The 18,355-nt window shown below is 35.7% G+C and overlaps 1 protein-coding gene across 1 annotated transcript in view; it reads right to left on the bottom strand.

Annotated features, from left to right (window-relative positions):
• The window catches only part of LOC107748529 (beta-galactoside alpha-2,6-sialyltransferase 2-like), a 21,608-nt gene extending 16,487 nt beyond the window's left edge, over nucleotides 1-5,121 (bottom strand). Inside the window, exon 1 of the mRNA XM_016563342.1 lies at nucleotides 4,721-5,121. The gene's annotated coding sequence lies outside the window, so the exon portion shown is untranslated. The remainder of the gene's footprint in view (nucleotides 1-4,720) is intronic.
• Between the last annotated feature and the right edge of the window lie 13,234 nt (nucleotides 5,122-18,355).

The following is an 18,355-nucleotide window of genomic DNA, read 5'->3' as shown; positions in this document are numbered from 1 at the left end:
AGGGGTGTAACATTTCCGTCACACGCTTGAGGTATTCAGCCAATCACAATGCACTGGATAGCTGGCCAATCACAGCACACCTCGCTTTTTCAGACCGATGAGCTTTGTAAAAATCGACGCGTTTCAAAAAGGCGGGGCATAGAGGAGAAACAATAATGTACAGTATGTGGAAAATAATGTTTTTTTTTTTTTTACTTTAAACGGCATAAACCCATTTCATTACACCAAATAATGTTATTTTTAGTAGCATCATATGACCCCTTTAAAGAAGAACACTGCAATACACAGAGCAGAGTAAACTGGCCATCCTTATAACAGTGAGACATCCAAGCATCCTCAGAATACCAGTGTCAATACCTTTTATTTTTTTTGTTCAAGAATATTTATGTTCTAAGTACTTAATCTGTGGATGTTTTAGAGAGACTAATACTCTGTACTAGCATGTATAAAAATCAGTTTTCGCTGACCTTGATGCACCAAGAGATTTCGCATAAATAACCTGTCCTCTGCTCATCCCAGTAATGTCTCTGAGATAACAAGCACAATAGCTCTCACTAATTCACAACAGCATAAATAACAGAGGTCAAATTACAGTCAGTACAGTTGCAATCTCCAACTACCACATTTATGTACACATAGTGTGTGTACTGTATGCAGGTGCTGGTTCGCAGTAGGAACGGGATGCCTGCAGTTCTGGGTCAGTTCTAGTTTTTAATTGCTGCTTTTTAATTTCTTAGAACTGACTGCCAGACACTGCTATCTACTTTCACACTGCAGGGGACCTGACCATCATTATACACAAAACAACAAACCACAGAGAAGAGTTAAGGCTGCAGACAACTATCAATGATAATATTTTGAAGAATGTTATAAATTTATTTTCAGAGGCTTAATTTAGATTCTCAATTTGGGGAAGGTAAGTTAAATGTAGCTTTCCATAGGGAAAAATAAATGAGAGAATATTTTACTAAAATTTCAATGAGTTCTGAAACATATTTAGCCAGAAATTTCAAAAAGCTTCAAAGCTTAAAAAAAAAAATTACCGGGAAGGTTTTAGCTCGACTAGGAAGACTACATTGCATCTCTGAGGGGCATCTGATAGTTAAACTGAACATTTTATTTTCAAATAATTACACATGTAAAGAATAGCTTAATCAGGAAAATTAAATAAATAAATTGTCCTTATTTACTCCCTCATGTTCCAAACCTGTAGGACTCTAATGTGGAACACAAATGATGATTTCTAAACATCCTGGATGTCAATATTTTCCGAAAATAACAGCTTAAACATCAATGTATCGTGAAATATAGCTCTGAAGTGACATGAATAACCTTTATGATACTTCTATACTATCTTGACAGGCTCATTTTTCAAAATGATTATTTTGTCATATTTCTTTGTATAATGATTGCTAAACAGTGGCTTGTAAACAAAACCTTTCTAAGATACAGAAAGACACAGCTCTAATCGCCTAGACCAGAAAGACAAGTTTCATTTAACAGTGTTAAATAAGAAAAGGGCGAAAGGTTACCCATATGCTAGATATATCTGCCTGGGGTCAAAGTCTCTTTTTACTATTGAAAGGAGTAATAACAGTGGTTTTAAATGATACAGAGGAAATCAGGGGTTTTACTGATGCTATTATTCTAACTGCCATATGCTAGCATATATGTATAGTGTGTTATCGTTATTGTCACAAAGGTCAGAAATTAACCAGGGCTTGGGGCAAAAATACTTTAGATGATGGATTGCCATTATGGTATTGAGGGAAGTTTGGTTAGGTTAGAATTATCTGTCAATGAGATACAGTGTATTTAATGCCCCAAGAAATTGGTTTTGAAATAAGCAAAGTACACCAGCTTCACCAAAAGGAGCACTAACCAACACAATATCACAGCAACTCGTAACTAATTTATGCTTAAAGGAGCATTAAACAAAAACAATATCATGGCAAATTCGAGGCTAAATCATATTAAATCCTCATTAGTATATTTTGTTTTATTTTTGTTTTTGTTGTGTATGGCCTGCTCACGCCCCAGTGAAGTTTATGTTGAGGGGGGAGGTTAGGGACGGGTCTTTATGCTTAGTTTTTATTATTACCCCCCCCCCACGTGTAAAACAATATCAATAACATTAACAAGAATGAATACCGCTATAAAATTTACTGTTGTTTTACACAACAAACGTGCTTTTATGTCCTTTTTTAAGCTTTAAAGCTTCAATCCCTGTTCATTATAATTGCGCGCAAAACAGAGGCCAGCACGTTTTTCCTCTACACAATAAAGAAAGTGATACAGGTTTAAAACAACATGAGGATAAATAAATTATTAATTGTCATTTTTGGATAAGCAATTCTTTTATGGATTTGTGTTGCAGGTTTAGTCCACGGTTCAGCTTCTGAACACGATAAAGTAGCTGTACTTGCTAAAGCAACATCCAAGTTTATAACTCTTCTAAATTGTTTGAAATTCTAGTTATACAGTTAGCCATGCAGAAAATTCATTCAGTCAAATTTTCTAGCTAGGAGAAAGTGGCAATAAAGTTAAGCTTCCTAGCAGCATTGGGTGTGGTGTAACCTAGTGTGAGAGATCTGAACTAGTAACCACATTGCATGTTTAAACCCTATAGATGACCATTGTGCCTCTGAGCAGATATCTAATAGCTCAGATATCATTTATGCAAAACGTGTTGTCACCTGTACTTGTTTCAGCTTTTTGAACAATAAGATTAAGGAATCAATGTGGTTAGGATATAGTTAAATATGCTACAGTATAGGGGAACTTCACAAGACAATGTCTCCATTCATATATACCATCTTCCACTTAAAATGTTCTCCCTTTCATGCAATCATAGATTTAGACACCCAAGAGCATTTGATAAGCTGCCTACACACACATGCTACAAACAGATACAAACACTTTCATGCTTAGTAAGGCTTAAAGTGTGGGAGTCAGGTGCACAATTCCAGCTTTGTGCTGGCAAAAACTACAAGGAGGAGAGCCAGTGCAATGGCATCACCACAAATATGCAAATTCTTTGTTGTTTCATTTCAACTCTTTTGCATCAAGTATACAAATTATTTTAGAAAAAGTACCCGAGTAGCTACCTGGTGTTGAGTGCCTTGCTCAAGGGCACAAGGTAAAGGAGAAGAATTAATCTCATGTACCTCTCCTGTCACACCATGGGATTTATTCTGCAAGCTTTCTGTTTTGAAGATGAGATCCTTAACCATTAGACTACGGTACACCATCACAAATTATATGATATAAATAATTTCACCTGCTCTCTCTTAGTCCTTCATACTTGGCCTGTGCCCAATACCACTGAGAGAAACAAACGCCTACGCCAGCAAAGGCAATCCACTGAGGAGGAGAATTTTAAATCAGCAAAGCCTTTAAACACACTTAAGTAAACCTGCCAAGAAAAAAAAAATACAAGAAGAAGAAAAGCATTTTCTATCCAAACAGAAGGTTTGTGTGTGATCTTTGCCAAAAGAAAAATTAACAAATGGAGACAGAATAAGGGCACATTTTGACGGGTAGTATGCAGAGAAACAAAACAAGTGCTGTCACACGAGGAACAAATAAACAGTTAATAAAGAGGTGTAAAAAAGGGAAAAAATGTTGCTGATTGAGATTATTATATTGTCATAATGGATGCATGGTCTGACGTATTGTTCTTCTTTTTCCAAATTTTACTTCTATCTTTTTCTGCACCCAGTCAACTGATCCGATGGTCTGTCTAAAACCAGGGTAGAATACTAAACCTATATATGCACCCTTGCCAAGTGCAATCTGCCAGCATCTGGCCAGTCATCCTCAACTCTTGTTAGACACCAAATTCAGGTTGTACTCTAATCTCTGCAAAAAGGCTCGATAAAATATAACCTGCATAAGATTCATAAACAAAGCAATACATTTCCCAGTTATGATATTTCTTCAGTCTTATTTACAGATAGATGGTTTGAAAATGATTTATTCTATACTGAATCAGTATTCACAGATCCACTATACAGTCGGTGTTCTTTTCAGCAGCCAGATTTGCAGAATGCAATTTTTCCATAAAAAGCAGAGCACAAATAGGATGCAAACATAAACTGGGTGATTAATGTCAGTTTGTAATGGCTAATGGTGTTAGTGTGCTTTCTAGGACAGATGTAGAGACAAGCCCTCTACCTTCTACTGAGACAATGCCCTACTGTATGTATAATAAAACAAAGGCTGCATACTGCTGAATATGTTCTCTTTGATGTGTCTAATCATTTAAATCTACATTTTCGAGACGTGGCATGTGACAGTTCCTTTGAACATGTCCATGGTGGTAGGATACCTATTTTTAAATGCAGTTATTTTCATTCTCAACTGATTTAATCTATAAGGAAGAAAGTTGTTCAGACTGCAGGTCCTCAACCTAACTGAAACGCTACATAAATCGATTACCCAAATATTTAATTACAATGACAATGTGAAAGTAGGCTATATGGAACTCAAATGTACAAATACACATTCGAACGAAAATAATAGGTTACTGTCGTAACCCCGGTTCTCTGAAACATCGAGATGTTGAAAGAGAACTGCTAACTTCTCTCATTTAAAAAGCCTATATGACATAGAATCATCTTAAAAAGTGCAAATACATTTCTGAATACAGTATTGTGGCATACAAAAAAAAATCTACAGCTAAAAATCTGTTTACGAGTAGTGTGTAGCCTATACTTACAGAAGCGGTAGACGGTTCGCGTTGCTCGGCTGCATTCAACCTCTCGCGCCCGCTCCGTTCAGCATGCGCTTGTAATAAACCAAATAAACAGTAATAAACGTCCACGCGTGAACATTCACTACATTAAAACATGAATCCATTGCCGTTTCCTCGCCAGCGGATTGGACCCGAGTTTTTTTCTCTCTGTCATTACTTTCATCTTTGTCAGTTTCGCTATTGCCTACGCAGGATGTTATTGTCTAAAGTCACGCTCTACTTCAGCTCTCAAAACTCTGGGACGAGATCTAATGAGTGCAGACAACGAAAGAGAGACGACTAGCCAGATTCGCCCGCCCTCAGTGTGTTTTCCCACGCCATTTCTTGTAGACTCTCCAGTGCTACAGTGCGCGGCGTCTTTCACCGAGGACATGCAGTGTCCGGTCGGATGCTCACTGGTATTGTTCAATGCATTTAGGCGGCTAATCGTGGACGTTCGTTTCTTTATGCATTCACATTCACTGAGGGAACGACACAGACTTAATGTTTAAGAATTAATATTTCTTTTCTTTTTTTCTTTTCTTTTCTCTTTTCTTTTCTTTTCTTTTCTTTTCTTTTCTTTTCTTTTCTTTTCTTTGCAGTGCGCACACTGTAAATTGTTATCTAAAAATAATCTAATATAAAATAAGCTATTGTTTATAATCTAAAATTTCCTCAAGCAGACTCCAAAAATGTTCCCAAAGGTCAAAATATATATTAAATTTTGACCTTGGGGGTACATTTTTTAAGTTGGTCCCCATAATGCAGTGAATACTAGTACTCTCTCTCTCTCTCTCTCTCACACACACACACACACACACACACACACTTTTTAAAGTTTTTTCTACTTTTCCCCCCTAAAGTAGACAGCTAAAGTAAACATTGCAGAACTGTTCAAGCACAAGGACATCATAAGTGGACAGCCTTTTCCAATTCCACCGATAAATTCTCAATTTAATTGAGATCTGGGGCCAGAGTCACAAAAAAACCTTCTTGAGAAAAAACGTAAAGTTCTTTGTAAGTTCATAAGAATGTTCCTAAATCAAATATTTAGTCAGAAAGTGAAAGACCTTTAGGACATGCCACAGGACATATAGACAAAGGTGTATTTATACTACAATCAACTGAAACTACATTGATCTCCCTTTGACTATGTGACTTCAAAAGCCAATTTTAAAGGTTATGTGGCTCTTGATGAATAAAGTAAATAGGAAATTGTTTTATATAAATTCACAACATAATTAATAATTTCTACTGACAGAAACTTCTGACAAAAATCAAGGGAAAAAGCCTTACATACATAGACTACATAAATCAGCCTTCTGTGAACTCTTACTTATAGGCATATTCATAATATTGCGCCCTTAAATTGATTTCCAGTGTATTTTTTGCTTTTAAAGGGCATTTTTTTCACTTATACTTATTAAATGTATGCATGCATCATCTTTCATGCCAAATACTTACATTTTATCAATAAAAATAATATGGCACTATAAGGCTGTTACCAATCAAATGAAATGAGTACCAACAAAATCACAAATCACAAAGATGCCTCGGGCACTCCCTATTTTGCATTCTTGCAAACTGGTTTATCAAATCTGCCTCAGGGCTTTGTAAGATAGACTTACCATAACTATTGACATAATAGCAGAGTTCTTATCCTTGTGTGAGATATGTCTTATACCTTATACGCAGTGTTGGGAAACGCTGTTTAATCTGATTTGGTTTGAAAAAGAGGAGTCCCTTCCCCACTACCTTCCCCCAGTCAACTATCAAAGCTTGACTACTTTTTTCTGTATGTATTTATTTTTACTTCCAGGGGCCTGTTTCATAAAACAAGTTTACCAAATAAGCCAGGTTTATTTCAGTTAGTCTGACTTATTGTAAGCTGATTTGGTTCAAAATAAGTCAGACTAACTGAAATAAGCCTGGTTTATTTGGTAAACGTGTTTTATGAAACAGGCCCCAGGTCAACTACTGTAAATGCTTTATTTTTTAATTATTTATTTATTTATTTTAAGGTTCATACACAAACAATTTGTTGCTATTCTTAAACTTTTTAAAGAGGCAGAAGACACTGATAAAAACTCATATTTTATTGGAGAAGGGATTGTATAGGCAGCATTAGCTAAAAAAAGAATGCATGGATGGAATGGTATATATCATCTGGACACCAGCATTTAACATTAAAGATTACATTAACATTCCTTGCTCACCAAGTGAAGTGACAAGCTGTATGGATTTAAAACAAATCCATCATTAGCCATTTTAACTTTAAACCATTGCTTCTGGCCAAAATACGTACATTTTCAGCAAATGTTCATTTTTGGGTTGAACTATTAGTTTAAATTAAGCTACATCATTCTCCACACTTTGCAATGGAATTTGATGGTGCACATTTCAGCTGCCTGCAGCAAAGATTCAGGACATTGGTTAAACATCTCATGTTGATGCTGCATGCAAGGGCTATTAGATATTAGCTTTAGATTCAGTCATTTACATTCAAGTAAGCTTTCAGATTTAATCATGTTAAACATTCAATTCCTAAAGAAATGTTCTCGTTGGTAGAGGCAATGGAAATTAATGCATCACAGCTATAGAATTTGTAATTAGAGTATTTAAAAATTCAGATAAATGAAATGTAAAAAAAGCATTAAAAATCTAGTGACAATAGGGAAAAAAGTGGTCACAAAATGGTTGTTAAAATAAGTTTTTCGTTTGTACCACTCAAACAAGATGTCAGTCACCCAGCTGCTGCCCTTCTCCAAACAGTTTTTTCCAGTCATGCAAGTAGGCTACAGCTTCTAACTAACTCAAATCTCAGAAACATCAAATAAAGCAATAAGCCCTGTTAAGTCATGGTTTACAGTGAATTTAAAACAGCTCTGCTCCATTTCTGTCATGATTATTTAATGTTTGTGTTTTCTTTAGCTCATGTGTTTGGTTCCTGTTTCTGCTGTTCCCGGTATTAATTAGTTTAGTGGTTACTGATGGATTGTTTGATTTGGTTCATCTGTTTCTCATCTAGGTTCCTGTTTCAATTGATTTTGGTAAGGTCTCGTTCACCAGATATGTTGGCCTTATTGTGTGGGTACTGTAGGTATTCTCCTATGTTATGGTTTTGGAAAATACAAATTATGTTTATTTTGGTGTTCCTGCTTGGCCATTTTTAGGGGGGCTTTAGGTGTGTATTTTTAATATAAAACATTTATTTTAAATAGTAAAAAATATTTCAAAATGTTACTGTTTTTGCTGTATTTTGGATCAAATTAATGTAGGCTTGGTGAGCAGAAGAGAATTCTTTAAAAAACATTGAAAATCTTACTGTTCAAAAACTTTTGACTAGTAGTGTATGTCAGCCTATAGTTTGATATAAAGTGAACATTAATTTATTTGTGCTGTATTTTTTTTTTCTTTTTTCTTTTTTGGAGGAGGTTTCATAGACTTGGAAAATTCATTTTCCAGAAGTTTTTAGGTACATACATCTGTTGTTGTGTTCTTGGCAGTTTTTATTAGGCTTTTTTTTTATAGCGTTCATATCTATATTTGAATTATATTGTATCTACTGAAATTAAGACATTTATCGTGATATAAATTTTGGCCATATCGTCCAGCCCTACGTGAGGAGTAACTTATGTTCCAAAATGTGATTGGTTCTTTTAATTGTCTTTTTCAGTTGCATCTGCCAACCACAGATTTTGACAGAGAGCCCAGAATTCTGTAGTGCTTCAACTATTACAAACAAACAAACAAACAAAAAGATTTTTAATACTCTTTAAAATGTTATGCATTTTTGAAAAAGTTTTTTTTTTTTTCACAATGCTGAATGATGTTTTTTTCACAATGCTGTAAGACATATTACTATAATGATATTTAACATGTCCGTAATATTGCTGCAGATAGAAGGAGGATCTTTAGGAGTTAATTTGTTAATGTTTTTACACTTTTAAATATCCTTTTAATGATCGGTGGTTGAAGGGTGAGTTAAATAATATCACCTCATTGTACCGTTTTTGAAAATGCTTATTATTGTGTTCATAGAGCCAAACTTTTACTGGTTGTTTATAGTGTAAAGGGAAGTTACTCCCATTATTTGCGCAAAGCGTCATGGGGCGTAGATAAAAAGGTGGATACCAGTTGGAACCTGGCTGTTGTCATGACAGCTTGAAATGATGGACGTATCTATGCATGTGCACTGGCCCAGTGCGATAGTAGTCTAGTCTATGATCTAAATCAACCTGATTTAGTCTTTTCCCCCCAGCATCCCAGTCCCTGCATGTTCAGTGAACCTATGAACACAGAACATTACTTCCTCTAAAATGTTCTTTGTTCTGTAGTCCATTCTGACATAAATTGTTGGATTCATGAAAATGTTAGGTGTTTGAATTCCAATATGTTGGTTACACCTTCTCCCAACCATATATATATATATATATATATAATGGGAATTTTTAGATGACCTTTCGGATGTATTTAATTATAAAACACTTTATAATCTATAATAACATTTATTAACAACTTATTTAATATTTTCTCTAAACCTTCTTGTATATTAAGACAAGCACCTGCAATTCTGGCCAGATTAAAGATACGTTGTGTGTGAATTTGCACATGTTATAATGTAAGCATCAATAATGACCCCCTGTGTTTAATAAAAAAAAAAAGATTGATTAGTGAAATTAAAGAATGATTTAATAAAAAATGAGAAGGATTAGTGTCTCTAATTGGCCTGTTTAGCTAAGCCCTCAAAACGCTTCTTATTTACTGGTACAGTATTGCATGATTTGTAGATTATATTTAATAGTTTACATTTTGCAAAAACGTTTGCATTTATTTTTTAACATTATAGGGACTCTATGATTACATTTCTTTGCTCCTACTTAAAAAAGTAAAAGAAAAAAAAAACAATAGGAACAGACACCTTCTGATCAATGATAGAAAGTAATCCTTGTTTTTTTCTTTTTTTAACTTTGTAATGCCATTTTTCTAACTTTATTAAATGTATGTCATCTTTTGTGCCAAAAATTTTGATTTAAAAACGAAATTTTAATTAAACAATAAATTCAATTAAAATAACAAGATACAATCAGGAAGAATAAGTTACCAGTCAAATGAAATCAGCATCATCAATTCATCTTTGCATGGCACAGAAGAGCACAAATATGGCATTAAGGAATATTTACAGAATTTTTGACAAGACTCGGAGGTGGCATTAATGCATCTCATAATAAGAATGTCATGAGATTCATGTTTTATTAACATTAACAGCTGTGACTTTGTTTTTGAACTAGGCTACTTTTGTTGACGAAATAGAGCAAAACAGAATTAATATTAATATGTAATATTACATAAAATATAACGTGATAAGATTTTGCCCTCAGCCAAAACTATGTGCTCTGGAACAAATTATAGATTTATGAGACCAAAGACTGCACGTTAGATTTACCCAAAACAAATTGTATCTCAAGTTTAACTGCATAACACCTTAAGAGACATCAGAGTCAGCAGCAAATTCCAGAAGAGCTGGCCGAGGTGAGGCTGCTCTTGGTGGATTCATGATCACTGAACGATCATTAGGCGCGTTTCCATTACAGATTTGCGCAAAACTTTGGCGATCTTTTATAAATGTCGATAAAAAAGTATTGCGAAATACATTTACAAAAATACATTTTCGGCGTCAAACCAATGTTATGAGACTTAAACGTAACCTTTTGCCTCTCGCGATAAGTCATGGCAATGGATTTTGGTGGGATTTTGGCTATATTTATTCAAAGGAGGCTTATGCGTGTATCTTTACCGAAGCAGGTTTTGCGAATTATTCCTTTTTCGCATTGCCTGAAAAACCACCTCATGCGAGCGTAAAAACTTTTTTGCGATATATGGCCGTTTTTGCGAAATTGACGCGTTTCCATTAGGCCTATTTTCAATTCGCAATTTCAATTTGCGCAATTCGAAGGGTAATGGAAACACGCCTATTGACGCCCTGGAGCTCACACCTTCGAAAATGATGATGCAAAATTTTCAAATAGACATTACCTTTATTTACAAATCGCATATTTGAAGTCTAAACAAGTACATTCTCGCCTAAAAAAAAGATTGAAAAGTACATCCCCATGACACAAAAACACTATTGTTTAAAAAATTATAGTGGATTTGCACATCCGCCATGACACTTCATTTGCTGTGAGAAATACCGCAAGTGCAGTGATACAAACTGTTAAATGGTTGGAGCTCTGTTATCATTAAAATATCGCACTCCTCTTAACCAATCAGAAAGAACTGTTGTGTGTGTGTGTGTGTGTGTGTGTATATATATATATATATCTGTATCCATATGAATGAAGCATGGTAAAATTTGGACCTTCAGGCTTATGAACTTTTACTTAACTAAATAAAGTATTGAATACTGACACACCAAAGAATGTAAAGACTACGAGAAAGAAAAACAGCAAAAGGAACACACCCACAGCTTAACTATGAATAGACACTGCCTTTGATAAACAGACAGTCATTACTACTACCCTCTGGTGCAGTGGATTCTGAAAAAATATCAAGACATCAGATTCTGCTTATCACATTCACCATTTTCTTTATACTGTAACTGACGGTTAAGATTGAGTCATTGTTAATACTGTCTGTCACAACATGGATTTCAAATAAAATTAAGCACAAAGTTTACTTGGTTCATTTGTGCATGCTTGCCATGCAACAGAAAAATTCTAAATTTAAAAGCAGATCATATAAGATTACACTAAAGAGAGGCACATTTAGTTAGTCAAATTATATTTTCTGTCCCTGTTTGGGTTACCATTGACTTCCATTGTATGGAGAGAACAAAGACAACAACAACTGACATTTCTCAAAAAAAAAAAACAATTATGTGCCACAGAAGAAACGGTCGTACAGTTTTGGAGCAACATAAAGCATAAAAATTATAGAATTTTAATTTTGAGGTAAACTATTTCAACTCAGTACAGTCATATTCTGCAATTCCAAGTAATACACACTCACTTCTGCTTATTAAGAAACTAGAACATGATGTTTAGGCAGGCAACATTTAGGGAGCTCTGGGGAGAGTGGCACACAGCTGTCCTGTGCAACCCACCATGTACAGCCCATTAACAATGCTCTACCAGAATGTGTTTTCTTTTTGTCTGCTGTCATCCAAATGGGTCAGTACAGCTGGTGCCCACAGTCCCCATGATGGTTTTGAAGGCTCTGTGCACGGCTGAATTCTCACTGGACCAATTACAGAATCTGGTTGGTCATGTCCACGCCTGGAGCCAACGTGCCGCTTGGTGTATTTTGAGTGTAAGCATTATGCAAATTCTCCTAGAAGTTGAACAGCGCTGTGAAGGAAGAGTGTGTCAGGAAGACACTGTTTTCCGCCAGTTTTAAAATCAGGCCACAGACAGGCTTTTCCATAGTCTGCTCACAGATTGGCATGAAAGTTTGGATTTGTGAGCAATTTTCCAGTCGAATCTGATGGGGCATGAAGATTCAAGAGAAGCACGGTTACTTTGAACACATGGGCTTTCAGATTTGATGAAAGTAACAGGAAGTTACATGCATACATCCTGAGGCGAACAAAGTACACAACTCCATTACTTGAGTGAAAGTACATACTGCTGGTCAAATATTACTCCATTACAAGTAAAAGTTGTAAAGACAGATTTGTACTTAAGTAAAAGTACAGAAGTACTTGCTTTTAAAAGTAATTAAGTACCAAAAGTACATTTCCTTTTTTATGTCAATGCACTATTTTATTATTGTTGTACGTAATATTTGCAATACCTCTGAAGCAACTTACAATACATTACACCTACTGAATACACTGACTAGCTTGTAGTATCTTTGGAATAAAGAGCTTTTAGAATGTTAAAAACCTATGGGGAAAAATATATATATAGCCATCATGTGAAAAAGTTAGGACACCCTATTGAATTCCATGGTTTTCTGTATCAGAACATAATAAAAAATGATCTGGTCCTTGGCAGGTCTAAAAAAAAAATTGGGAAATAAAACCTCAGATGTACAACATCACATTACATATCACACTGTGTTATTATTTAATTAACAAAAATTAGGCCAAAATGGATAAACCATGTGTGACAAAATTAGGACACCCTATGATTCAATTGCCTGTAGATCCACTTTTAGCAGCAATAACTTGAATTAATCATTTTCTGTATGACTTAATCAGTCTCTCACATCATTTTGGAGGAATTTCGTCCCACTCTTCTTTACAACGTTGCTCCAGTTTATTGAGGTTTGAGGGCATTTGTTTATGCACAGCTCTCATCACAGCATTTCAGTCACGATGAGCTTTGGAGCTGTGGTTATAAACCAAGCCCAAAATCATCACCCCTCCACCAGCATGTGTATCTTTTGAGATGAGGTGTTTGTGCTGATATGCTCTTTAGGTTTTCACCAAACGTGGCGTTGTGCATTATGGCCAAACATCTCCACCTTGGTCTCATCTGTTCAAAGGACATTGTTCTAGAAGTCTTATGGTTTGTTCAGATGCAACTTTGAAAACTTAAACTGTGCTGCCATGCTTTTTAGATAGAAGAGGCATTTTTTCTGGCAAGCCTTCCAAACATGCCATACTTGTCCCATATTTTTCTAATTGTACTGTCATGAACTTTATCATTTCACATGTTAGCTGAGGCCCGTAGAGTCTGCGATGTAGTTTTTGGGTTGTCTGCCATTTCTCCGAGTGTTATACGGTCTGATCATTGGATGACTTTGCTGAGATGTCCACTCCTGGGAGGATTGGTATCTGTTTTGAATATCTTCCACTTGTGAATAATCTTCCTCACAGTAGAATGATGGACTTCAAAATGTTTGAAATGGCCGTGTCACTCTTCTCAGATGGCAGCAACAATTGCTTCTTTAAGATTATTGCTGATGTCTTCACCCCTTGGCATTGTGTTAACACACACCTGAAGGCTCCAGACCAGCAAACTGCCAAAACTTCTGCTTTAATAGAGGTGCACACACTTGCTGATGCTCAGTTAATCAAAGGCATTTGATTAGCAGTGCCTGACTCCTACTTACCCTCTTAATTCCTATGTTAACAGTAAGGGTGTCCTAACTTTGTCACAAATGGTTTTTCCATTTTGGCTTTATTTTTGTTACATTAATAATGACACGGTGCAATATGTCATGTGTTGTTGTTAATCTGAGGTTTTATTTTCCAAATTGTAAGATAAGATATAAGAGTTTTTTTATTATGTCCTGATACAGAAAACCATGGAATTCAAGTGGGTGTCCTAACTTTTTCACATGACTGTATATTGTTTAGCACCCCTACCCACCCCCACAAAAGCAGGATGGAAGTGATCTCACACAGCTCTGACAGTGTGTGCACACATCTATGTGTAGCCATTCATCCACATAGAATACATTACACCTACTGAATACAGTACAGTGAAATCCTGTAAATACACAGAGTGATAGGGAAGAAAAAAAATCAAACCTGCTTTAAAACCCAGCAACTCAACTGTAGCTGTATAACTTTACAACAGCAACACTGCTTTAACAAAAAAGCAAAACAGCAAGACTTATTTGACATCAAAACAAAAATTCTAAAAATGCTCTCTAATCGCTCTCGCAGTACTTTGATATCACACACAGAACGGTCTGCAGTGCTGCTTCAAGTCCAACTCCTATTGTGTTTTATTAGGAGACGCACAACAGTTCTTCTGTGGCTTTACAGGTAATATTTTCACGTTCACAATTTAGCAAAATCAGACAATATTGTGTCTAATATATACCACAATATTAACTTCTTATTATTGAATTGTTGTAAATAAATATCATATTTGCAACTGATCAGTGTTCAAAAAATACTGGGAAATCACTTCATGTAGCCCTACAAGAGTTATTACTGATAAATTGTCTGAAAAAAAAAAGAAAGTCACGTTTTAGAGAAGAAAAAAAAAATCACCCACTGATTTTTAAAGCTGCTACATAGTAACGACTTTCTACTTCGAGGACCTTGATAGAAATGTAGTGGAGTGAAAAGTACAATATTTGTCTTTCAAATGTAGTGAAGTTAAAGTCACAAGTTTCCAGAAAAAAACAATACTCAAGTACAGTACAGATACTCAAAAAGTGTACTTAAGTACAATACTCAAGTAAATGTACTTACATCAAATGTACTTACATTACATACATCACAGACATAGCCTATTCTTATTAGACATGCCACCTGTCTAGACCGGCTTTAATAGACAGTGTAAACACGTTAATATTAAAAAATAAAAAACCTTCAAAGTCTACCTGACACTATAGGTGTTATTAATAAACCTATATATATATATATATATATATATATGTGTGTGTGTGTGTGTGTATGTATGTATATCGAGGGGTGAGAGCCAGAAGGGCGTAAAAGTGACATTTCACCAACTTTACAGGAGGGCCAAAACAAAAATTTACTATAGTTTGGTCTGACTTTGTGCAATCGTTTATAAAACATTTGTACATGGATGACAGTATACTTATTGATCACTATTTTAACATTTATTCAGTAAAAATAAATCTGTCAACAAACTCTCAACAGGTAAATGATTTCATTCTTAAAATTTAAATACAAATTTAACTTTAAAAATGTAACTGGCTTCCAAGCAAACATGTTTTTATCTCTCTTTTTTTTTTTTTGGTCACATATAAGTGTGTGCAGCTCTGCTAAGCTGTGGAAACTTCTCTCCTCTTCTCCACTAAGTAAGTAAAAGAGACAATTAATTTATAATTCATATTGTTAGAAGTTTATGCATAAACATACCCAGTCACAATAAATATTAAAACTATCCCATGACTTTATATCACTTTTTTCTTTTAAGATTGTGAAGGGCTCACATACTGTCCATTTTTGCTATTGGCCTTCATAAACATAATTTTACAGAAACACATGGACACACTATAACTCTATAACTCAATTGTGTATTTCAGATGTATCACATCCCACAACCTCATCGTCTGCAGAGAAAAATCGCTACTTAATGACACCAAAATTATGGACTTTAAGGCATCATATTGATTGTCTACTGTACAGACGTGAATTTACTTTTCCTTCAGCCTGAGGTTTATTCATTACACTTTTTGGTGTGAAAGGGTTTTTATATTTAATATAAATATAACTTTTTATATTAAAAACAATCAAGCCCTGCTCATATTTAAAAAGTAACACAAAAGTAACGTAACGCATTACTTTCCATAAAAAGTAACTAAGTAACGTAATTAGTTACTTTTTTATGGATTATAAAGCAATATTGTAAGGCATTACTTTTAAAAGTAACTTTCCCCAACACTGGCTATTAACTATTGTTAGAACACTGTCATTTTTGCTACAATTTCACGTCATTAAAAAAAGTACCTAATTGACACGTTGTTGTTGTTGATTTTATGTAAAACCCTAATAGACACTGCAAGATATTATAAGACCAGGCCGATAGAGGGGTAAAAAGCAATATTAATAAACAATATATACAAATAATACTAATATTAATGAGAAACTATCATTAAAAAGGTTATTTATAACACCAATAAGGTCCTATATAGCATTTTCAAAGCATGGTTCTATATGGAACCCTATAAAAAAGGTTCTATTTAGCACTAAAAAGGGTTCTGCTATTGTTACAAGCCGAAGAACCCTTTTCTGGTACTGTTTAGAACCATTTTTCTTAAGAGTGTACTTTGGTTAAAATTTCTCAATGGTAGTGTAAAACAACACCCTTTTTACCCTGTCAAAAACAGCTCTTTTCAGAGCAAGCTGTTTTCTTGCATGCCGCTTTAAATGCTAATGAGCTCTGCTCACCCCGCCCCTCTCTTCCGAGCTGCTCTCTGAGAGACGGTAAACTTTTGCCGCGTTCATCGTTTAACTTGCTAACTAGCACATTATTAGAAAAAGTGTTTATACCATCTGCACTGTGATCGGCTGGATTAGTTCCACCTTGTCATTGTGTCACTCACATTACGAGATCACATGGCGATAATATCAAACAGGTTTGAAAATGTCGTAGCATCTGTGATAGCTCAAGACAGGTTCGGATCACGTTACTGATCTGCTCATATTTAACGAGCTTTGGCGACCGCAACGAGCACCGATTTGGTCACGATCCGAGGGGTTTTGTCGCAGACTGTGGAAATCTGTCCGCGACAGCAAAATCCATCCAAAAATCCCAGTAGTCCCTCACTGCAGAACAAAGATCCAGGGGGCAGGGGATCCACATCTAGGGGGTGGAGATGGTAGGTTTAGGGGTGGAGATGGGTTGGTTTAGGGGTGGAGATGGGTGGGTTTAGGGATCAGGGGGTGGAGATGGGTAGGTTTAGGTATATGTAAGGTGGGAGGAGTTGGATCTGGATCCAACCTCACCCCCTGGATCTTGTGCTCTGCAGTGAGGACCATCTAAAAATTCCTGTAGTGTGAGCTTGCCATTAGGAGTCATTCTGGTCTACATCGGGGCTGCGTTCCAGTTTACTTTTAGACACGCACTCGCAAACTTCCCTAAGCCCTTACCCTCTGGGGAATCCCCGCCGCCATTTTGAAGTGCGTTCCGCTTCATCAAGTGGACGAGGGAAGTTTACATGGACATTACCTCGACCCCTTGATTTTGACCGAGGGAGCGAATCTGCTTCATATGCACACTTCAGGCTGCTCTGTAGACCACAATGCAACACGACTATGACGTAATCGCAGATCGCGTTTAATTTATCCCCACCCCAAACAACTCTATAATATATAAAAAAAAAATTTTTAAATTAATAATATACATATAGAATGCTGCACCAAAAAAATTCATAAGGGGAAACATGTAAACAATAAACCAACTTCATAGCGGATTCTAAGTGATCAAGGGCTTAGGACGTTCCAATTCAGCCCATTCCAAGGGTTCCGCCAGTAGTGGGCACTCATACAACGTAATCAATGCGTACATCCGAGTAAACGAGACGGAGGGAAGTTAGCGAGTGAAGAGCATAAAAAAAGTGAACTGGAACGCAGCCCCGCTGCAGCGTCGAAACAACGGCGGACTGATGACAGCTCACTCAGGGTGGGTCTAAGGTAAAACACTAGTCCAGTCTGTGTCACGCTAGTGTCAATCAACAACCGTGGGAGGGGCCTGGGTCTGTGTGACGTCACACAGACAAGAAGCTGAGAACGGCTTGATTTGAGAAAGGGGTAATGATTTTAGTAGATAAAAAAAAAAACTGGTTGGATTTTTATCATTATAGGGTGGTTGTGTACACACACTGCCAATACACATTTATGTTCAAACAGCTTGTAAAAGTACATTTCACATCCGATGACCGCTTTAACTCTTTTGGTTTCTAATGAATAACTCCAAAATTATTAAAAGTTCACTTGTTTCCTTTTGGCAGTAGAAAGAGCTCATCAAGAGCTTTCATTTGATATATCTCCATTTCACCAAAAATGTCACTTACGCCTTTTTGGTTCTCACTCCATATATATATATATATATATATATATATATATACAGTGGGTACGGAAAGTATTCAGACCCCCTTAAATTTTTCACTCTTTGTTATATTGCAGCCATTTGCTAAAATCATTTAAGTTAATTTTTTTTCCTCATTAATGTACACACAGCACCC

This window comes from Sinocyclocheilus rhinocerous, unplaced genomic scaffold (genome assembly GCF_001515625.1).
Source record: "Sinocyclocheilus rhinocerous isolate Xijiao unplaced genomic scaffold, SAMN03320098_v1.1 scaffold349, whole genome shotgun sequence".
NCBI classification, from domain to species: Eukaryota; Metazoa; Chordata; class Actinopteri; order Cypriniformes; family Cyprinidae; genus Sinocyclocheilus; species Sinocyclocheilus rhinocerous.
The sequence above is the reverse complement of the archived record's forward strand: the minus strand, read 5'-3'. Positions and strand labels throughout refer to the sequence as shown.